The sequence below is a fragment of the Gymnoscopelus microlampas genome (assembly GCF_963454915.1).
Source record: "Gymnoscopelus microlampas genome assembly, chromosome: 18".
NCBI classification, from domain to species: Eukaryota; Metazoa; Chordata; class Actinopteri; order Myctophiformes; family Myctophidae; genus Gymnoscopelus; species Gymnoscopelus microlampas.
In genome coordinates, this window is record NC_139955.1 from 31,093,275 (window position 1) to 31,117,501 (window position 24,227).

General features: G+C 41.9%; 1 protein-coding gene across 2 annotated transcripts in view; it reads right to left on the minus strand.

Moving 5' to 3' along the window:
* Window positions 1–22,218, minus strand: part of cplx2b (complexin 2b) — a 37,043-nt gene extending 14,825 nt beyond the window's left edge. The window contains exon 1 of one of the 2 annotated variants that reach the window (XM_084041216.1): window positions 22,147–22,218. The gene's annotated coding sequence lies outside the window, so the exon portion shown is untranslated. Of the gene's footprint in view, window positions 1–237; window positions 462–22,146 lie in introns of those variants that run through there. The other variant, XM_084041215.1, reaches the window with a different exon arrangement.
* Between the last annotated feature and the right edge of the window lie 2,009 nt (window positions 22,219–24,227).

Here is a 24,227-nt window from a genome sequence, read left to right on the forward strand (position 1 = left end):
GTTGATAACAAAGTTTACACAGTCGTACAGACACTCTCTCAGTGTAAACCGTAAGCTTATAAGGTTGAATCCTCAGAAATATTATGTACCTACAGTATTTTACAGTATATTTCTGGTTTACCTCACATAGTGAAAAGTAAAGATACAATAAGATAAGATAAGATTAATAGATACATCGAGACACAAAATTTAAATCTGAGAACTGGGTGAAAGAACAGCATTAACAACAGGTCTTACCGTTGCGCAGAGTATAGATCCAGCGAGGCAGACAGTACAGATAGATTGGTCAACTAACCTGGCACTCATCAATTCACCTCCCCAGTAACAGTAACATCTTTTTAATTCTCTCTCCACATCCCCCTCTGTCCCTGTCTCTCTCTCTCTCTCTCTCTCACACACCTCTCTTAGTTCTCTGCTTGCTGTGTTTCGCTCCGTTTTGCTACCAAACACCTTCCTATCTGTCTCCGTAACTCACTCTCTCTCTCTCTCTGTTATTCTCTCTTGCTCCCTTCCTCCGACTCTTCCTCTCTTGGTGTCTCATTCCCTCTCACTGACACGTCATTATTTGGACATGGTCTTTTTCTCCCCGCCCCCCTCTCTTTGTAACACACCCTCACCACAAACCCCCCTACCTGTCTCTTTCATCCACTCCATCAGTCACACACACACACACACACACACACACACACACACACACACACACTTTGTCATTGACACAACACAGACAACACAGACAACACAGACATGCACTCTCTTGCTATCACATACTGTATAGTGTATACTGTATATTATGCACACACACACACACACACACACACACACACACACACACACACACACACACACACACACACACACACACACACACACACACACACACACACACACACACACACACACACACACACACACACACAACAATAATAATAGATTGATTCATACACAAGTGTATTATCTGAGAAGCTGAAGGCGTTATCACACAATGAACATGACATGGACATGCTCAAACTGGTTTATGTGTGAGTGCATTATGTGATGAGACCGATGTGTGCTTGGCTGTTGGTACTGCCCAGGACGAGGCTGAAAAACATAGATGACTGAGCCTTTGCGGTGGCCGCCCTCAGGTTCTGGAATAGCTTGCTCCTCCATGTTAGAACTGCGCAGTCCATAGACGTTTTTAAATCTTAGGTTTTTTTGCCTCATACTGCTGTATAAGGTTTTGCTTCTCTTTTCTTGTTTGTATTATATTCTGTGGCTTTGTTTTGTTTTAACCTGTGTAGCACTTTGGTTGACCTTGGCCACTTAAAATGTGCTCTATAAATAAACTTTGAGTTGAGATGAGTTGAGTGACACTGTTGCAAGACAAAGTATAAAGTAGGATTTAAGTGGTTAGTTATCAGACTAATTGAAATCAATTAGAATGTTTTCACGTCGATTCATCCATCCGTCTTCAACCGCTTATCCGCAGTAGGGTAAATAAGTAATCGATAGTTGCAGCCCCTTCCAATGCAATAAGTATGAAGCAAAACTTTGAATATGGTGGCGGTCATCATAAGGGACTTGATATGATGAGTATGGCATCATGGCCTACATGTTACATGCTTGATACCTGGTGAGTGTGAATGCAGCTTTGAGATCTTTGTCATAATTCTCTCTCTCTCTCTCTCCATCTGTATCTCTCGCTCTCTCAATTCAATTCTCTCTCTCACTCCGTTTTTCCCCTCCCTCCCACCTACCCTGCCACTCTCAAATGAAATGTGTATGTAGACAGGGCAGAAATGTCTCACAATAAGTCCTCACCGCAGAAAGGCTCCTAGATGGCGAGATAAATGGCACTGTGTGCAGATGGGACATGCAGGACATGGACGGGGGTTGAGGGGCGGTTAGGTTTTGAGCATGCAAGCTCCTTTGTCGCTCTACCTCCATACAAGAACCTCACCACAAAAGGCCCGAATGAGTGCTCAGCCGCACCCCCACCCCCCATCCATGGCCATTACATAATTGTCCTTATCAGTGGGTGGGCAGTGTGGAGCGAGAGCCAAGGCAGCAGCTCTCGCTCAAGCATACACAGCCACTCTATTCTCTTCAGCAGCATCTTTTTGAAGATGAGGGTGGTGGTGGCTTAAAAACCTTATATAACCTCCTTTCACTCTCTCTCTCTCCCTCCCTCTCTCTCTCACTCACACACACACAAACAAATACACACACACACACACACACACACAAGGGTTTCAACAATTACGCTCCTGACCACTGTCTGGTGCACGTGCACAAATGGAACAATGATGGGAGGGGAAACTACTGTGTCCTGCAATACTCTAGACACACACCCTCACAATTGTACGCATACACGCTCAAACGCACACACAAACACTACCTGCTAAAATGCTACCTCAGTATAAACTCCTGCAGTGGTTCTCAGATTCAGATTCAGATTCAGATTCCTTTATTAGCCATTGTGTAATACACATAGGAATTTGTTTTGGCAATTACATTGTTGTGTTTCTCTTTTTTCACATATAACATAAAAATACCAACAAACACAAAACAACACCGTGCAAGAAAAATAGATAGTTCTCAACCTTTTCTGGATCAAGGCCCACTTGAAGATCTCAAAAGTGTTTGCCCCCACCTATCTGACCACTTAAAACATTAGAACAACGTAGTGTTAAAGTCCTATTCATCAGCATCACAAAGAAAACTAATCTTTCAATATTTTCAAGAAGAAATACCATGTTTTTCTTTTTTTTTACGTTTACTTTTTTAATATTAATCTTAAATAATCAATAAAATCTTATTGGTATTTTGCCAATTATGTTGGGGCCCACTTGCAATACCTTTGCGGCCCCCAGCCCACAGGTTGAGAACCACTGAACTCTTGTGTACTTAGATAGTGATGTGGTATAATGTTATCTTAGTGGTGCGACAGGACAGCAGGACTCTATTCCACAGGCCAATGAACACAGCGCTGTTGCCTTCCATACAACAACAAATGTCGTCGCTGTCAGGCAGAAACCTTGTATGTCCAAAACTGTTACTTTTCAGGAAATGGAAAGAAAAGAACCTGTGTTCCAAATGGATCCAATGTAGTCATTATTTAGTTAAAAGCTCTTGTTAATACTTTTCATTGGTTTAATATTTATAAAACCCTCAGACACACTTAACCACTTTCAATTATAGCAAACATAGCAGATCTACACATCGCAACACGTTGTGAGCTTGTATATTGGCTATTTTCGCTACTTTTGTGTTCATTTCCAAAAAAAAACTAAAAAGTTGAAATATGGAGATACAAGGTTTCTTCCTGATAGTGATGATGTACGGCACATGACACGCACTGGGAGTGTGTTGTGGAAGATTTTCACAGAGAGACAGAGAGAGAGAGAGAGAGACAGAGAGAGAGAGAGAGAGAGAGAGAGAGAGAGAGAGGATGCTCCACTGATAGACAAATTAAATGGCTGAACACTGTTATAATGTCTTGGAAAAGTACCGGCTACTTTCAATATCCGCTTCACCCGCTCTCCCCCTCAGAGACAATAGATTTGTTTTTCTTGCCTTACAAAATTTGGTTGGAGAGGTATTCAGAGTTAATGAGTTGGTATTTGCGATCTGGGCAATGTGATCTAGGGTGCTCATATTCCATCATGGCATTAAATACATCTCACTTAACCCATTCAATCCGGGAACGCATCTGTGTCATTTTAGATTTGAGCTATAACCATTATCTTATACTTTGGCTATTCAAAAATAGCAACATTTGTAACTCAAATCTTTGCTTCTGGAATGTTCGCTGGAACAAAATATTTTACAAATGCTTGCTTAAAAATATATATATATATTCAAAGATTTGCAAACATTTTCACGATTTTTCAAAAATAGCAGATCTACAAGCTCATATAGCTTATGAGCTTGTATATCTGCTATTTTTGAAAAGCCAAAGACATCTAAAATGACAGAGATGCTTTCCCGGATTGAATGGGTTAATAGATGGTGGCACAAAAAGCCAAACGGAGCAATGCTGTGTCAGGGAAAAAAATTTTTTTTCAAGGAAGATATTTATTTCATACAATGAGCGGTCAATAGAACTCTCTTGAAAACCCCCTTCGGTAACAACAAAGTATCGAATGACCTCAAGAACACTCCGAATGGATCATCCCAAGATCTGGGATGTTTCTATCGATAACCTTTTTGATTCATCGAATAATCAAGAAGCATATTTTTGGGGATAATTTCGCATTAGTTATATTCAAATTCCTTGATTCAAAGCAAGCGAAAAAACTACTGGAAAGCAAAAGAAATGACCCCACCCCATCTAGGGCAGGTGAGGGTGGTGGGGGTCTGTGTTCTCAATTGTAGGCGGCCTCATGTCAGCCACTTTCCAATTCTGGCCTCTATGACATAATTTATTCATGTGACTCTGCAGTGATAAATTATGCTCTCAGTACTGACAAGGAGGTAGAGGAGGGGGGTTACACGACTCCATTTAATTTTTATTTTCCCCAGCCGTCCTCCACGGATGTTTATTGGTGAATTAGAACAGGGTCTCTCAACCAGGTCACACAGACATTTAACCCATTAAAACCAGGAACGCTGTGTAACCACTTAAACCATTATGTTATACTTTGGCTATTCAAAAATAGCAGATATACAAGCTCATAGCGCGGCACAGAGTGCCGCGCTATGAGCTAGATCTGCTATTTTTGAAAAATCTAGAACATTTGTGCAAGTCTTTGAATATACATATTTTTTAAAGCTATTTTTTTTTACTCAAATCTTTGCTTCTGGGAGTCCCTGGAACTAAATATTTTCAGATGGGGGTCCTTGACATGAAAAGTTTTGAGCTACACTGATATTATAGGAACATAAGTGTTTCTACTGTTAGGATTTAGAAGACATTTGTAGAATTGTATCTCAGGTCTTAATGGGTTAATACAATATTTCCCATAACACAGATTTAATGTTTCATGCACACTGCTATAAGAGGGGGCCTCCCATGGCGCTGCCCTAATATAATGCCAAAGAAGCACATTTGGGGACATGGTTTAGACTAGAGATAGTAGCTGCATTCTTTGCGGGAGTGATGCAGGGGAGTCAGGTTGGTGGATAATGAATCAGATAATTACAGTCATCATGAAAAGAATATCAGAAAGTAAGTAAGAAAATATGATATAAAGTTGATAAAATCTGCAATATGAAATAGGTTAGATATCAAATATCGTATAGTGAAGAAGACATTTACACTCTGGTTTCATCAGCCTACAGCTATCTGTCTGAACGGTGATGAATACAGAGGTGAGATCACAGAATATCTGATGTCATGGGCTCTTAATTGCAGTCTAAATCTTTCTGTCTGCAGACGGGGGAGGGATGGTGGGGTTGCAGAGTTATCAAAGTGTCAAGGTGGGGCGCTGAGGCGGGCGCCAGTGCGCGCAGCGGCACCAATATGCCATGAGTTTTGTGATGAATCCATCTCTCAGATGGCTGATGTAAATAAGCATTTCAATTCATCTTTAAGCCCCCACCCCTCGTCCTCTTCAACTTTAGGTATTAGTATTGATTCCTGCCACGATCGCTGGGTATTTTTAGTAAATGGCCCTGGAGGTTATTCCATGTCAATATCAACGGGCTCTGCATCATGCATGAATATGCGAGAGAGACAGAGAGAGAGATATTTCATATGTGCTCATTCTCTCTTTCGCTTTTCTTTTCTGATTCTCTCTTTCATCACTCTGTTTTCCTTCTTTTCTATTACTTCCTTTTTATTCTTCCATCTCTCTCTCTCTCTCAGCTCTATGTCGGGTTTATGATTGAAGTGCCTCTAATGGCTGGGTCTGTTTGCAGTCAGGAAACTAACACTGTCAGACCACAGTCTCAGTGTCAGCCAGCATTTCCCTTACAGAGCACTTGGTGACTTTTGGACCAGTGCCGTGTTGCATCACTGCTCCAAGTGACAATATTATTTGTTTGTGGTGGAGCAATTAGTGCAATAGTGATTCACTGTCTGGAAACGGCGATGACCATATGGTAGTTAATGGCGGTGGTGATTTGCTATCCTGAAAGGTCTGTGGCGAACAGGACACAGAGCTACAAGGACTATGGAGAGAGTGAGGGAGAGAGCAAGAAAAAAAAGGAGGGAGAAAGAAAGAGAGAGAGGAAGGGGGTTGGTGATAAATGAGATGAGGGAGAGATTGATAGAGCAGAGGGGGAGAGAAGGAGAACTCAGATACAGTAATTAGCAAAAACTGAAATGGGGGGGTAGAGATTCAGAGGCTGCCAAATTGAAAGAGAGCCTATCGTCTCTGTCGAAAACGTACTTTTCGGGATTCAAATTCAAAAGTAGCAGATCTACAAGCTCAAAATGTGTCACTTAGCGCTGCGTTTTGAGCTATTGTAGATCGGCTATTTTCTTAAAATTTGAAATATGGCTTAAGTGGTAATACATTATCTACGTTTTCCCTTCATAGAAATGTAGTGGAGTTATAAGTGCAATATTTGTCTTTGAAATGTAGTGGAGTGAAAGTCAAGTATTGGCATACAAAAATACGAATACTCAAGCAAATAAAAACAGATACTCAAAATATTTACTAAGTACCCAAGTAAATAGACAGACATACGGACTGACCAACCGACCGACATTGCCAGAGGAAACGGAGGCAAGGAGGCAAAGGCAGGAAAGGGACAGATAAGCAGGTAAAAGTAAGAGGACAGTCAGAGAAGACAGACAGACAGACAGACAGACAGACAGACAGACAGACAGACAGACAGACAGACAGACAGACTGTCTGCTGGCTGGCTGGCTGGTTGGTTGCTAAGAAGCAGTGAGATATGACAGCTGAGAGAGGTTGCCAGTTGAATATTATGTAATTAATGGACCAATTAGAGTGCTGCTTCGCCGCCTGTTTACAGGCCCATCTGTTCAGACGACAAACACTGAAATCAATACGCCAGCGGTCTCCCTGTACTCAACGGCCCCATAGACACACTGACACTCATTAAGTCATTACATTTACACAAACTGGGACTCATTCATAAGAGTCAGAGTGGCAGTAAAAATAGATGAATCATACAGTTGAAGCAGTTCTTTTATGCAGTTACACAAATTCGGCTTTTGTGTCTCTATCATGGGGAGCATTGAGGGTAGGTGATGTTGAGTGTACAGTAGAGGACACTGCTCGGTCAATTTCCTGACAAAGTTTTCCCCAAGACGGTGTGGGGTTTTAAGCTAATATAAACATAAAAAGATTATTAAATAAATGATAAAATCCCTGCATATTGTTGCTGTGGGGTGGAAACCATGTATGCCCAAAACCGTTCCCGTTTTCTTATTATTTTAAAACATTTTAAAATAGTGAAAATATCCACAAGCTCACAGCACATTACAACGCGTTTTGAGCTTGTAGATCTGCTATTTTCACTACTTTTGTGCGACACTCTGTATGATGAAGTAGGGCACCAATTTACAGGGAAAAAAAGTTGAAATATGTAGATACCAGGTTTCTCCCCGACAGCAACGATATGGAGTCAGTGTGCAACTTCGTATAATTGGTCCTCACTATGGCTCATAATAAAATGTTTTTAAAACATCTACTCTGTGTCTCAAAGGAGAGCTGTGGACACTTCAGAAACCCGCCTACCAGTGACATCATCATTAGGCAGGGTTTGTTTTTCAAACAACATTTTAAAGGTTTTATTTTTTATTAATGTGAGAACAATGGCTCCCATTGATTGTAGCATTCTAACCTTTCAGGAATAGAAAGCCTGCAGTTGTCACTGGTAGGTGGCTTTCTGAACTGCCTACAGCCCTCCTCAATGGCGTCCTTAAAGTTAATTTGTTTCCCGGGGGTCAGCACCTCACCTCAGCCTTTGGTTTACGTCACCTTTCCTGCTATCTGTAACACATTAAGACCTGAGGCAGATTCTACAAATGAGTTCGTATAATCTCCCATATATCAACTGAAAATTAAAAGCATTTCTCAGGTGCTACTTTGAGTAGTATTTAGCCAGCCTATTATATCTATGTCATTTAAAGCACATAATGAGTTAGCAGCAGGTGCAGACAAAAACATGCAAACATGCAAGACATTTGTTCATTTCGCAGCAAGCTACATGAAGGCAACTTGTAAATATTGCATACTTGGCACAATGAATGACATTTTGATAGTTAAGACACGCATTCAGCCTAAGGACAACAATTTGAAGACACACTGACAGAAGTAAACTATAATGCAGAAAAGTCTTTGGACCATGCAGAGAGAGAGAGAGAGAGTGAGTGAGTGAGTGAGTGAGTGAGAGAAAGAGAGTGAGCGAGAGAGAGGGAGACAGTGACTGGGAGAGCAATAGAGGGAGGAGGAGAGAGGGGCTATTATTTAGTGATCTGTTATGGTATTTTTCTTATTTTCTATTTCCATTGTTCCATTCATCCACTCACTTGTCTGTCTGTCTGTCTGTCTGTCTGTCTGTCTATCCATCCAAAAGCATGAATAAAGGCAGATGTGACTCTAAAACAAAATAAAATACACTAAACCAAGAAACTATGGTAGCTATTGATCTCATTCATATACAGTATACTGGTAATCTGGGATATGCTTCTTATTCCAGATTATTTCACACGCGTGTGTGCCCGGTTATGGACTATATGGCAGGGGTCTACTAGAGTTCGAAAGGAAATATGAAAAGAGAATTGGTTCATAATGGGGCAGTAAAATACTTCCTTAGAGTCCATAAAGTTGCTCCTGTATTGGAAATAACGGGAGCCAAGGGATTGGAGCCGTGTGACATAAAATGAAACCGTATAGCATAATAGTTTGTGGAATAGACAGAGAATACAATAACCAGGAAAATATTTGTTTGGGATATCTGTAAATGGTGTGTGTGCAAGCGAGATAGATGATATATTTATAAGAATGGAGCTATATACCATATATAGCTATATACCATGTACTGTACCGGTATTACAAAATAGGAATAGGTCATATTGTAATTAACCTTGCCTGATAAAAATGGACTATTCCTGTAAAAATAATAGTTAGTGCTCCATTAGCCAGAACACAAAAATCAACATGTGCCCAAGTTCTTTTTGGACACATGCAAACACAATTAACATGCATCTCAAGTAACAGCATCATGGTAATAGAAATGTGCTCACAAATGTACAGAAACAAGCACTGTGTGTGTGTGTGTGTGTGTGTGTGTGTGTGTGTGTGTGTGTGTGTGTGTGTGTGTGTGTGTGTGTGTGTGTGTGTGTGTGTGTGTGTGCGTGCACGCACACACAGGCTGGTGCACACTCGTGGTTACAGTGAGACTGTAAGGCATCTTACTGTTGACTCTGACTGCTTTTACAGCCCACTGTAGCAGAAAGGCCCTCTGGCCATGGAAGTAGCCCATATACACGGCCAATGATCCATTTGTCTCGCACTCGGGTGGCCAAGAGCAACCAATGATCCCGATCCGAAGGAGAAAAAGAGGGGGCGGGGGGGGGGTGGGTATACATGCAGCCAGCACAGCAGTGAGACAGGAGGAGAAAGTGAAGGGTGAGAGTGAAAGAGAGAGGAAGAGACAGAGGGGGAAGGGAGGGGGAGAAGTGTATGGAGACAGTGAGTGAACGCGTTGTGAGCCTCTGAGATGTAGTGGGGTAGAAGTTTCAAGTATCGAAAAAATTGAATTACTCTTGAAATTTTTACCGAAGTACTGTACTTCAGTAAATGTAAACTTTACACCACTGGATGGAGGGAGAAATGGAATGGAGAGAGCAGAGGAGAGGTGACATAGAGAGAGGGGGTGCAGAAAAGAAAGAGAAAAAGGGAGAGTGAATTGCATTATGCACTGTGTGGCCACTGAAATGACATTTTCTTGTCTCTCTGAAAGCACAGAGTTGTTCGCTGCAGCCTAGCCCCCAATTACAGTCGTCTGAGGACAGGATCTGTCTCCATCAAGGCTTTTTACTGCCATGTGACAGAGGAAAACACAGACCGTGTGTGTGTGTGGGGGGGGGGGGGGGGGGCTTTGTTCATTCCGCAGTAGAAGGGGGTTAAGTGTTTTGCTCAGGGACACTTCGACATGGGCAGACCAGCATCTCAAACCGGTTATCACTAAGCCAGTGGCCATGTGCATTTTCAGAGCATGTTTATTTGAATGATCAATCAATCACTTTTGTTCCACCCTAGATCAATGGAACTAACGTAGTATACTAGAAGTTCTTATGTATTGGTATCACTTTTTAGTGATAATATTAATTAGTGTTTGGCCAATTATTTGGGGAACACGCCCCCCCGCCCGATCATGTCAAAGCAGTTGTCAATGTTTACAAGTTGATGGCATGTGGAATTGTCTTTATGGACCCAGAGAGAGGAAAAAAACACCATGAGTTGACGAATTGACGAGTTATCAGGTAAACCTGTGTTCTCTCTCTCCTCTCCAAGTTTGATATCAGTAAAAAAATAATAGTACAGTTATGCTGATGTGCATCTCTCTCTGTCTGTGTTGTTAACCGAGCTGGGCAGCACGTATCTGCCTATGTTCTGTGACTTTGTGCCTGACAAAAGTGAGAGTGAGTAGTATTTAATACGGTTGATAAACCACAATGCTTGTGTGCGTTGCGTGCACAAAATGAAACTCGTCGTACTGTCCAGCATGAAATGATGTCACTCCTAGGTGCACAAAAAAAGGGAAAGGAGAGGTCGCACAGACTCGCAGCCACGATGCAATAAACTTTTTTATTTATAAGTTACCAACGTTTCGACATATTATGTCTTCATCAGGGTATATATGATCCTATATCCTATATACCCTGATGAAGACATATGTCGAAACGTTGGTAACTTATAAATAAAAAAGTTTATTGCATCGTGGCTGCGAGTCTGTGCGACCTCTCCTTTCCCTTTTTTAGTTTACTATTCCAGTGGTCAGCACCTCCTTACTGCTGGTGTGCGTTTTTGTTCTTTTGTTTGATACTCCTAGGTGCACAACCCTATTTCCCCACTCTCTAGCAATCCTGGTAGAAGAGAAGTGAAGGCACGCACAGTTGAGAGAGAGAGAGAGAGAAAGAGAGAGAGAGAGGGAGGGAGGGAGGGAGAGACGTTTCTATGCGCATCCCTTCCCCTCCTGTTTTTTTGTCAGAATCATTCATAAATAATACTTGGTAGTCCTTATGCTGTTATGTGGCCTAGCTTTCTGAGGCTATTATATGGTTAAATTGATTTATTTTAAAATATTTTTCTTTAAATGGTGTGTGTACCCTCTAGTAACAAGCAGGAACCTAATCATTTCAGGCCTATTTTATACTTATTTGTACGAAGTACAATGTACAAAAATGAGCTTAGATGTTGAACTGCTATTTTCTGTATTTTGGAACATTTTGGAAAATATTGGAACCTTCTCATCTGACATGCTCAAAATAGGGACGCCAGGTTGAAAATGGTTTCTGCTCACACACTCTAAATTGCGCTGAATAAGAAAAAGAAAAGAGGCATATCTTTATACGGCAACACTGCAAATCTCATGTGTAAAAATGGACCTGTGAGAGTTAAATTAACACTCAGGATTATAGTGTATAGTGTAGCATTCTACAACAGCAGCACAGAGCATTTTAGTTCCCCTCCTTCGTGTGCTTTTTCAGGTCAAAAAAGCCCATCAGAGAGAGCCAAATAATACATAATGTATTATGGAGAGTGATGCATGGTTGGCCTCAGTCAAAGCTTGTCTGTCCTGCCATGGTAAGACAGAGGTTAAACACAGCTCACAGCATCCCTGGGGTGAGCTGGTTAGTGCCTGTAGGAACACGTAAGGACAGCCCTGTCAAATGTCACAGCCTCTACACTGGCTCATGGCATCACTTCATTGATTTTCTGTCCGGATTTTAAGTGTACAGCACCTACAGTACTTTGGACAACAAGAGTTGTTCTTACATGTGATTTAGAAATAAATTTGACATCACTGTTGATTTTGAATCTACCTCACTCTTCCTAGCTCTGTTGTTTTCCCTTCTACCCTCTCTACGTCTCTTTTCATTCTCCTTCACTTTCATTTCTTTCACTATCTACTGAATAAACTCACTCATACATCCCTTCCCTTTCTGTGGCACTCTTCCTTTCTCTGGGTCAACCTCTTGTGTCTCTACTCACACTCTCAGTCCCTTTCATCTCTGCTTGGCCCTGGGTTAGAGAGGAGGCGTGGTAAGTGGCCAGTGCTGTGTGGGTAGTGAGTGATACTACGTTACTGAATGGGTGGTGATGCGTGCCAAGGTGACCAATTCCTCGCTGTCCAGAGCAAAAGGGAAAACGTGGTGGTTTCCAGTTACCACCACTTGTACAACTACAAAACATGTTACTGGGTAACTATCCAAGATGCTTAATAACCCACACAGAAGGTTTTTTTTCCCTCTTTTCAAATGATTATGTCAACGGTGTTGTTGTGTGCCGAAAGTAGCCTTCGGACTGATCAATGGGCTCACAACCCTTTGCAGAATTGATGCGTTGAGCTTATAGATCTGCTAGTTTCGGTCTGCAACACCTGGCATCGTATGACAGAGCATAAATAAGGCATCAGTCTAATGCTGTTAGTTGACATACTTAGTTCCTTCTGCAACGGTCGCACTGTGATAGTTCAACACTCGCTTAACATGCAGCAAAATAACTACTAGGGCTGATATGGCTTCTCACCTGCATGTTGTGTTATTCATTGAACACGCTCATATTTTTGTGATCAGTGAATTGAACGCATCCATTTACAAATAATGAACATACACGTGAGTGTTGTGGATGTTGCAAGATAAACACGCTTGTATAAACCAGTTAGACTCGCTAATCGGGAGATAAGCGACCGTAGGTCACATGTATACAGAAGAGGGCTGTAACGGCGATTGGTTCCTAGTTGTGTGGGCAATGGATAGTTTTGTTTGGTGGTCTAAATGTGGGGTTAGCTGTGACATGGTGGCGTTTATGTGGGCAGAAAAGGAGGCGGCAGTGTCTTACCAGGAATGTTTGTCTGAAGTCCTGAAAGAAAGAAAAGCTGCGGGAAGGTTTCAGCAGTCGTATGGCAGACCAAAAGCAAAGGTGTGCAGGCAAGAGCTGTTGGTGTGTGTGTGTGTGGTGTGGGAGAGAGAGTGTGTTTATAGGGGAAAGGAGGGATTGTTTGTGGGGGGCAAGCCCCCGAGTTACGGCATTTTATGTGAGCTGCAGTGGCAGGGGGTCCTCCACTGGGGGCGCCACCACTTTTGCATCCGTTCTGGAGCACCAGGAGTGGGTGGTCCCCGGGAATGCCCCGTGAGCAGCCCCGTTGGGGTGGTCATTTGGTAATTTGTCCACATGTGCTCATTTTTTACACTTGGGGGTCCCCGAGGCAGCTGGGGGTCCCTGGAGCTCCGGGGGTCCTTGGAGGGTGTAGTTTGGCAGGTAAGGAGTGTGTGTGCAAAATGTGGCATGGATCGGGGCAATGGGTGCGGAGATATGAGCAGGGCAAAAGTGTGACGTGTGTGACGGAGTGACGGAGTGACGGACGGACACCTGGAGCAGCTTTCTGTAGTAAGTGCGACCTACGGTCGCAATAAAGACAGATTGTGACTATTTTTTTTTTTTAAACAAGACTTCCGTGGGAAAGATTTACTCTGAGTCGTCATGATACCTTTCATGAGTTATCATCTTTCTAGGTTTGCGATGGACTTGAACTTGAGGTCACATGATCGTATTCATACATGTAGCAGACTGATAATGACAGGGAAGAAACACTCCTAAATATAATTACCATTGCATCTACAGTAGGCTATAATAAATACTATTTATCTCTTCCATTTAAATGTTTCATTGTACAGAACATGTACTGTATGACTACAACATACTGAACTGCACTCTACCAACTCACAACCTACTTCTCTTTTAGACCATGTTACAGTAAAATGGGACGCTACTGCACAGTCTAATGCTGTGATAGTGCAACGAAAAAGCAAAGATACGCCCCCATTTTATTCACATTTCTGGCATTTAGCTGACACTCTTATCCAAAGGGACCTGAAAGAAGTGCATACAGTAACTTGAGTTCTTAGGCCGCCAACACCACAAACAATCTAATCTAGAGTAAAAGACTAAGTCATACTATGGAATTGTCTTATGATCCTAGTACGATCATGCAGTCCAAGGGAAAGCACGCACATCTGAAAACACTGCAACAGGTGTAGGATAAAAAAAGAACTAATAGTAGATTAGGAAACCCACACACTGTTTTTATACTTCCAATATTCATCTATTCGTACGAGGAAGATCATGCTCACTGGAGGTGCCAGAACCAAAATGGGGACCGTGAATGACATTCCACGCAAGCCCAAAGAGAAACACTAAAGCTGGGAGCGAAACAGAGTTCTCTTTGAGACACTGTTGCCAAAGCAGCCTTAATGGCTAAATACACTAAACACGTCATTACACAACCTACAAAAGACAGACTCATGCGTTTCTCTGACAAGCCACAGATGTGGCCGCCATCCCAATTCATATAGTGTGGATGAAAACTTGGCGTACCGTAACGACAGAAATTGGTTCTCTCCCCCCACCCTTTTCTCTGAAGACGTATTCCTTAGCAAGTGCATGGACTGCTCTCTTTAAGGGGGCTATTGTGTGGCTCGACCAGAAGTTATTTAACTTAGTGGTGGAACCTGCTGTGCTGTTAATTGGCTATTCTGGGTGGCAGGCTTCATTACACGGATGATTGAACAATAAATCCATGTGTTTTCTGAGGGGTGACATGAAGGTCCTCATTGAAGCCCAAGCCTCAGTGCACAGACAAGAGCGTTGGGGCTATTTGTGTATGTGGCTGAATACTTTTTAGATATACACTAGGGCTGAACATAAAAACATTATCAAAATCACAACATGAACTACTACAATTTCCAAATTGGCAGCAGGGGTTCCAAAATGGAACCCCTGCAAATGAAACTCAGATGTCCACACAAATGAAACTCAGATGTCCATAACTAACATCATGGCGATGCCAGCTGCAGAAATAGACAATTTTATGTTAGGCATATCACTTGGACGTTTGAGCTACAGTAATAGGGAAATAGTATTCAAGTATTCATGACTTGTCATCAATCTAATGTTATGGTACAGTACAGTGTAGTTTACTTTCGTAAACAGTAAACAGAATTTATGCTTTACTTTTTTTTTTAAAGAGAGAAAAAGGCTAATCACAAACTGACTTGCAACCACGTCAGCTTCAGCAGGACTTCACTATGCCGATGCTCAGAACAGGCAGCTTTAATGTATTTTCATTTGCGGATTTGAATAAAAAGAAATACTTGAATGATTAGCTGTCTAGATATAGTCTCTGGTGGTCGAGACAATAAAAACAAATACTTGAGGTAACACGAGAGCTAGATGATATATCTTATGGTGTTTGGTTGGAGGTTGAACATATATAGCAGGTTCTCAAAAACAGCTTTAGTGGCTATCACATAATGCATCGTCTTTGGAAGTCAAATGTACCATGTATGTCTTTCTCTCACTTATGGATTAGAGCTGAGAATCTCTGTCTTCTCTGTTAAAGCAGCACTGAGCAACGCCTGTCACCAGGTTGTCCTGACAACAGGCCACCACACAGAATTACGTTTCTGTATACGACTGTAGGGGCACTGCTTTATTTGAACTGCCACCTGTATGTTTACAGACATTAATGATATATGCTCCAAATGATGCTAAATTAGACCATATGCACAAAGATCTATGTTCTATATCTGTTGCTATTCTATAGCTGCACCTCATGTTCTGTTGCAATATCTGCTGCTATTTTCTGCCTTTGCCATTTATTCTAACCATGCATATTTATAATTTTACTCTACTCAGATACGAAAAATTATTTCACCCACGTTTTACACCTGTAAACCTATGAGACAATAAAGTTGAAGTGCAAGTTCAAAAGGTGATCATACATTTTCTTATGAAGAAAGTTGCTAGGAAGCTGTCTTAGTGAGCTCAGGGTACAAACGTGACGTGCAAAGAGGACAAATAACTTAAACACTAATCTATACATAATACTAAAGCACAAAAAAAAAATTGGAATGTTTTGCTGTTGTTCTCTGCATCTCTCGCTACAAATTTCAACATCCATCTCTCTGGCTCTCGTTCTTCCCTCTCTTCCCTCTCCCCCGGGTCATGTCCAGGCCACGTGGCATGCTTCCAGTACCGGCACAGCTTGTAATCGCTTGGTAGAAAAGGGAACTCACCCTGGAGAGAGGCAGCTGAGAGAGATTCTCAATGTCAACTTCTATAGTAGCGAGATCACTAGCAACAGAGTATTTACACCATTCGTTGTACGCCAAACTATATAGGGCTCAAATGGTAGTAGTAGGCTGGTACTGTAGAGGTTTAGTGACTTCCAACACAGAACAACATGCCAGCAGAGCTGCTCAAGCCAATGTTAGATGAACTAGGCTGTACTGAATAGACGTTGAACTGTGTGGGTGTGAAACGTGGGAGCGTTGTGTGCTCAGTCAACTTTACTTTGATGAATTGGATATGGAGATCTGATGTGTCTGTGTGTGTGGGTCTGTGTGTGGAGGCTATCACTTAGCTCCCCATCTGGCCACAATACTAAGATGGAAGGTGGGGAGAGGTCTAGCGCTAGGTGGTCAGCTGGAATGCATTCTCCAGCAATCCCTCCTCTCTCCTCGTCTTCCTCCGCTTCTTTCTCAGGCTCTTAATTAGCTTCTGTCAGAACTACGCAACCATGTGCTTAACACCCGGTGCTACAGTATTATGTGTGTCTCCATAATGTATCTGTATGTGATTCTATGCTATATCCATGTACTGTATGTTGGTCTTTGTGCGTGAGTGTGTGTGTGTGTGTGTGTGTGTGTGTGTGTGTGTGTGTGTGTGTGTGTGTGTGTGTGTGTGTGTGTGTGTGTGTGTGTGTGTGTGTGTGTGTGTGTGTGTGTGCGCTCGCGCTGTGCTACTTTAACTCGTGGCTACTGTAGCTTTCACTGTGACATACAAGTGCCATGTCTAGTAGGGGGTGTACTTGTTCACCAGGCTGCCTAACGTGACAGAAACCACATGGCACGGGAACCACTGTTTCCCAAAGCTACTTACTTAATTACTGTACTGTTAGCTTTAACGCACAGTAGCTACTGTAAGACAGGACTGTACAAAGCAATTCATTAATTCTGACGCAACAGAAAAGTGAAAAATGAATACAGGTGTAGCCTCTATTTCCACAATAAGGCTTTCCACCTTAGAGATGGTGGCCTATTATAGACATGCCAAACTGTGTTGCTCCCGCATTGTACCACATTTCCCTCCAAATGGACTTCTCATCTATCTTGGCCCCTGGGTAACAGCTATACTTTTAATGTACATGTATATGGTTAATCTGGCATTATCAACCACTGGTTGGTGAATGGCAACTGGAGGGTGGCTGGGTAGTACTACATCTATGGTGCCCACCATAGATGTAGCACCATGTTTATATGCACTTTTTGAGACCTGTCACATTTTCATGAGTTAGTGCTTGTATACTCCCATGTGCTTATTTGCATGCTGTGCTTTGTTGTTCATGGGCGTTATTGTTTGCATACATAACATGTACTTGGAAGATGCACGTGCACGAGTGTCATGCAGCATTCCATGCACTGCATGCACACATGAGAATGGCTGAAAGAGTGCATGTGTGTGCGTGTGTGTGCGTGTGTGTGCGCGCGCGCGTGTGTGTGTGTGCATTTATATTTCCCCAATGGCCCGCAACATTGAGCACATCTGCTGATGGTAAAGGCCCGTTCCAGCTGAGCTGGTCTGTGGAGAATAGATAAGGCCATGGCTGAGCATCCTCAGAGCCCCAGTGTGAAGGCTCACTCAGCCATTATCTGCATAGCATTTTAAACTGTAGATTAAAACGTTCCATCCAGGCCCTATCAGCTTCTCCCCCTGACAACAACAGCCCCGCTGGATTACTGTAGGTGACGGACAAAACTGATTCAAAGCTGGCACAGAGACACTATAATGCTCTCTCAATCTGTCAATATGTATCTAGTGTATCCTCCAAGTGTCACCCACTGTCAAGTTACACTGTATGCTGGAAAAACAGGAAAAACGACTGAAATAGAGTGGTGGTATCCATTGCAGAAGTCAGAGAAATTAACTGATTAAGACTGCCATTTGTCACTGCTTTTCAAAGTGGGGTATGGGGACCTCCATGGGTCCTTGAAGGGGTTCCAGCCTTCCAGGGGGTCCCCAGCTAAATGATTGATAGTTAGGAAGCAAAAAGACCTTGCAGGTCTGTAACTCTGAGAGTGTACAAATGGAACAAGGTCCATTTGGTTCCATTTGTACACTCTGAGTTAAACGCTGATGATTTTACAGTGTAGACCAGGGTCCCAGAGATAAATAAAAGGAAAGAAATATATCAAATGGGGGTCAATGGTCTAAAGATGCATATCAAACTGAGGGTCCTTGAATTAAAAAAGGTTGAGAATCACTGGCCTATGACAGTACTATCTAATGCTTCTAATATTTGTCTCTACATATCTTGTAGATAATTATTTTATTGTATTACATTTTTTTAATTTTTCATCATAAAAATAAATGAAAAGAGCAATTCCTCACGTATTAGAAGGACAATATCAGTCACCAGAACCAAGGACGGGTATTTCCGATTAATCTAACATGGTTAAAATGGAGTTTGAAGTTACAATGGGTTGTATAGGAAGGGGGTGTGTCTGATAAAATGAATATCAAATATCTAAATACTGAATCAAGCAACTTAAAAACTGTCCGGGGTGCTCCAAAAAGCCTGAGTAGACGATAAAATGACCCAACATTTTATTGAATATCCATTTAAGTACAAAATGTGAGTACTTCTTCCACCATTGGTGACCATCAAGCTCATCACAACAAAAACAACTATGAGAACAAAACATGTCCACACCAGGTCCAAGAGGCCTGTATCAAACATTCTTAGACTACATTTCCCACGTAGCTTAGCCATTTCCTGGGCCATTTCAACCCTATAGCCCTCCTGGAGCTGTGGACACTGTAAGTGATTGATGGTGTATCCAGGATTACATTTGCTGGGGGGATGAGGGGGAAACTCCTTGCCTCTGCTTGCTTTTGATATCCCCCTCTGGTCATTCATTTTTTATTGCCGGTGGGGATATGTTTTATCCCTGTTTCTGGCAAGACTGAATTAAATACACACATTTCCTTTTGGGAAATGTACACTGTCTGATATATGTTAAGATATTTATGATTGATAATGTCACAAATGTAATGTAATAGGCGAGACGTAGAAGGTGGCGATATCTTGTTTTTGTTTTTTTTACCAAACCCTGCCCTGCAGTCTGAGAATGGACTGTAAATCAACAAACATATAGACAGATAAAAGAAAAACAACTTGATGAGGATATTTCTGTGGAGATCCAATACATAATGCATGCATGGTTGGCCAAATTCCCTCCGGTGTATGCTGGTCCCTGATGAGAAGTCAAAGAAACACACGTACATGATACAGTACTGTAACATATACACATGCAAGTAAGAAAACAGGCACAAACGCGCACAGCCGCACACACACTTTTGTATTACTATACTTGTGAGGACATCATCATTTCAGGACAGCAGTTTTATGAACACATTTTTTTTTTTAATTGTTATTTTTAACCGTAACCTAAAGCCGAAAAATAGCAGATCTACAAGCTCACAATAGCTAGAACGGCTAGTTTTCGGTGCACAACACCAGCAACTAAGTATAAATCAGGCACAAATCTAGCCCTAACCGACCTCTACCTCATCATAACACTAACCTCAACCTGAATCTTTTTCTAATGATAAACATATCTCTACAAATCTTTTTTCAACCATAAAACAACTATTTCTCTTAGTTGTGAGGACCAGGAAAATGGTCCTCACGTCTATATCTCATATTCTACTATACTTGTGGGGACATGTGCTTGTGGTCCTCACCAGTATAGTAATACAAACACACACATTCACACACCTGTCATTCTCTGCAAACTACTGAAGGAGTCATTCATCATCTCCACAAACGGGCAGATGGCAGTGTGTATTCTCTCTCTCTTTGTGGCTACAACTAATTTTAACTAAACTTAATACATTTAATAGCCTTTCAATCTGCCGCTATTAGTGACAGATTGAAAGGTCATATATATGCAGCATATATATATATGCTGGTATGGTCAGGTCACACTAAATGATTGAAAATAAGTTTTCTGTTCATCATTTCAGTTTTCCTTATGCAGCGGGAGCTTGGGGGGTCACATTATTGATACAGAATGCAATTTCCTGACTGTCTGCCTTCTGTCTTAAAGAGGTATTTCACTTTCAAACATGTTGTGGTCATTTTAACGTCTACTCTGACAGTTGTGAGAACCCCAGACAGTTTTTAATTTGTTTGATTCAGTATTTAGATATTTGATATTTATCAGACACTTCCTATACAAACCCATTGTAACTTCAAACTCCATTTTAATCATGATTCATCGAAAACACCCGTCCTTGGTTCTGGTGACTGATATCGGCCTTCTATGCATGATATGGGAGCCGTATTTTTTCAATTACTCTTTTTTTAAAATATTCCGAATTGCTCTAGATTTTTGAAAAATAGCACATCAACAAGCTCACGTGTTGCATCTTAACACGTTGTGAGCTTGTAGATCGGCTATTTTCAAATAGGCAGTGTATAGAGTTAAAACTGATTTTGGGTGGCACAGTAGTGAAGTCCCTGCCCACCACCACGGAGGATGTGTGTTTGAATCCACCGTGGCGCATCAGGCTTTGTCGGGCATCTATAGCCTCTATGCGAACACAATTGGCTGGGCGGGAGGAGTAGCACGAAGGCCCTATGTCCTCCCGGAGGGGGCTCCTCACTGGTAGGTGAGTCAATAGGATACAACATCAGTGACAATATACAGAAATGTGTGTGGGGAGCCATTATTTGGCATAACGACTACATTGGGGGGGGGGGGGGTAAAGAATTATTGGCTACTCTAAATTAAAAAATAAAAACATGTTTTAATGATTTTGATGCTAGGCCTTTATTAAGTAATTAACTAATTTAGCTGAGGACACCCTGGAAGCCCCTTTGGGGGTCCCAGGACCCCACTTTGAGAACCACCGTAATAGGCTGCTTCATGGCGTTCGTTTGAATGGCGACAGTAGACCATACTTTGTGCATCCTTCTATGCCATGCACTCACGCGCACGCACACACACACACACACACACACACACACACACACACACACACACACACACACACACACACACACACACACACACACACACACACACACACAGCCGATGGTCTCTGAGAAGCGCACGCACACTATACAACCGCTGCATGGCGTTCATTTGATTGGCGACAGACAGACTGAGTGCATTCATTGCATTGTGCATTTTTACGCAAGGCAAGCACGCGCACGCACGCAAATACACACGCACGTTATCTCAGTCACTGCTGATGGTCTCTGACAAGCTCTCTCTCTCTCAAAATCACACACACACACACACACACACACACACACAGAGCAGGATTACATAAAGCTAATCAATGCACTATAATGTGTTATAAATAATTCAAGTCATTCACCAATCACCAGACTGAGACCCTGCAAGCCAACACGCATATTAAGGACCAGGAACAAAACAAAACAACAAAGCAAACGGCTTCTATCATGGATAACGTGTTGCAGCTATGGCAGATCTATATAAATCGACTGAATGAATGCACGTATTCATTCATTGAAAGCATTCGAGTGCTTCTCTGTGAATGGGTTGTAAACAAAGCAAAAAGAGCCGGCAGAGCGTCTAATGATGTCAGTGTGTCACATCCTCCTACAACATGACGAGATGTAGGAGTACTGTTGATCACCTGCTGCTTGACTGAGACGCTCGACACATACTACCAAAACGGGGCATATTAATACGGCTAAGAATGCAATCCTTCCATCTCTCCTGAGCTCTGCCTTTTCACCTCTCTCCCCATCTCAGCACACACACACACAAGCACACACACGCATCTAATTGAAGCGGCACCAGAAAGGCGTCACCACCACTTAACAGCAACAACAGCGACATTCAAAACACCTGTTCGTTCCCACTCAATGTACCACTCATCACTGAATACAACAAGACAAAGCATGGTAGTTTGAACCAACCTGATGCGTCTGAAGTAACTGGTCGCGATGAAATGACTCCCGAACAGTCTGTCTGCCTGCACGTTGATGCTCTCTCTCTCGTCTCGCTCTCTTATTCTACACCGGTAGTGTATCTAGATCCCATTGCCCAGAGCGACAGATGCGCGGTTGTTCGCTAATTAGTTGCCAGGCAACTGCTCAAGAGAGACTCCTGTTGTTGTAAACAGTTCTTCTCTGCACACTAAACTCAATATTCTAAACACTATAGTAATTTTTTTAAAGTTTTTTTTGTCTCCGCCAGGCCAAAGGCGTGGCAGACACTGTTTTGCACTATGTTTTTATTTGCACCCTGTCCATCCGTCAGTCCGTCTGTCTGCAAGCAGCTAATCTCCGGCACCATTGGCCCTATTGCAGCGAAACTGTGCACACACACTCACTGGGCACCAGAGCAGAACCTCTGCCCCAAATGTTTCAGATCGGCCTGTTATAGCGCCACCAGGAGGTCGATTTTTGCAAAACACATTGTTTGATATTACTCCTACAGATTTTGTCCAAACATCACGCAAATCGGTACACAGTATCTCTATAGTCATGTGATCAACACGGGTCTGTCCATTGTCCATTGTCCATATTCCATCCTGATTGGCTAAGAATGGCTTCCAAAGTTTGCAGGATTGGTCCGTTTTGAACAAAATACTTCAAATTATGAACGCAGCATGCAATTTCTATGAAATTTTGCACGCACATTTCCACTAGGCAGAAGAAGAAACGCGACTTGAATTTTTTTAAATCATCCTCATGGTGGCTCTATAACTGGCCGATAAGTGTTTTTACCTATAACTGCACCGATTTGCGTGTATCTTTGCAAGCACACTCCCTAGAGGTCAAGGAAAAACCTATGTCCTGCATTTTCCACATGTGCCTTATATAGCGCCACCACTCCCACCAGTCCGACTTTTGTCAAACAAATGTTTTAGATTTAGTCATATTCCATCCTGATTGGCTAAGATTGGCTTCCAAAGTTTGCAGGATTGGTCCGTTTTGAACAAAATGCCCCAAATCATGAACGCAGGGTAAGATTTCCATGAAATTTCGCACACACATTCCCACTAGGCTGAGAAACATTGGCCTGTTAATGCACCACCAGCAGGTAAATCTTTGCAAAACACATTTTTGGAACAAAATGCCTCAATGAAAGGCCTAGGAAGAAATGGTGCGCTTTTCACATTGGCCTATTATATAGTGCCACCACGAGGCCACAATAACATACCTGACCTGGCAGAGACCTGTGCTCTGAGGAGCACTTTCACTAGTTGTTTGTTTATTTGTTTTAAATACAAAAAAAAAACAGTATGAAATAGCTCTGTCTTCTGATGGTTTTTCCAAGTGTTTTTTTTTTGTCTGAGCTAACAGCTCTTTATAAATTTCAGATTTGGATAGCCAACAATTTAATCCAATCAGGAGAGAGAACAAATACGCTATACAGGATATAGGTAAAACAAGTGAAATTGTTTTTTACAAAATGTACACCCCATTCAATTAGAATACTTTGAGCTCGTCTTCCCAGTGAGGTCATCGGGGAAAACATTATTCCATACACAGCTCAGTGAAATACAGGGGAATAAAAGTGGTTTGTAGCAAATTTAGGCATGACAGCAGAAGAATAACGAGCTTCAATTCCTAGCTCACAAACATTAGCATACATTAAAGCATTAGTAAGGAGGAGTAAATGGGTTGAACCATAATGTACAGACGATATAGCCAAAAAAGACTAATGGGTAAAGGTATATTAGCGTGAGCAGTGATGGAAAAGGTATACTACATTATTTTACTTAAGTAAAAGTATCAATACTGCAATGTAGAAATACTCTGTTAAAAGTAAGTCCGGAATATATAATGTATTTGAGTAAAAGTACAAAAGTAGTGGTATCAAAATGTACTTAAAGTACCACAAGTAGAAAGTACTCATTATGCAGAATGAATGTCACATTTCACATAGTAGTGGAGTAGAAGTAAAAGTACAGACATTTTGAAATACTCAAGTAAAGTAAAAAATACCTCAAACTACTTGAGTAAATGTACTTGGTTTCCACCACTGAGCA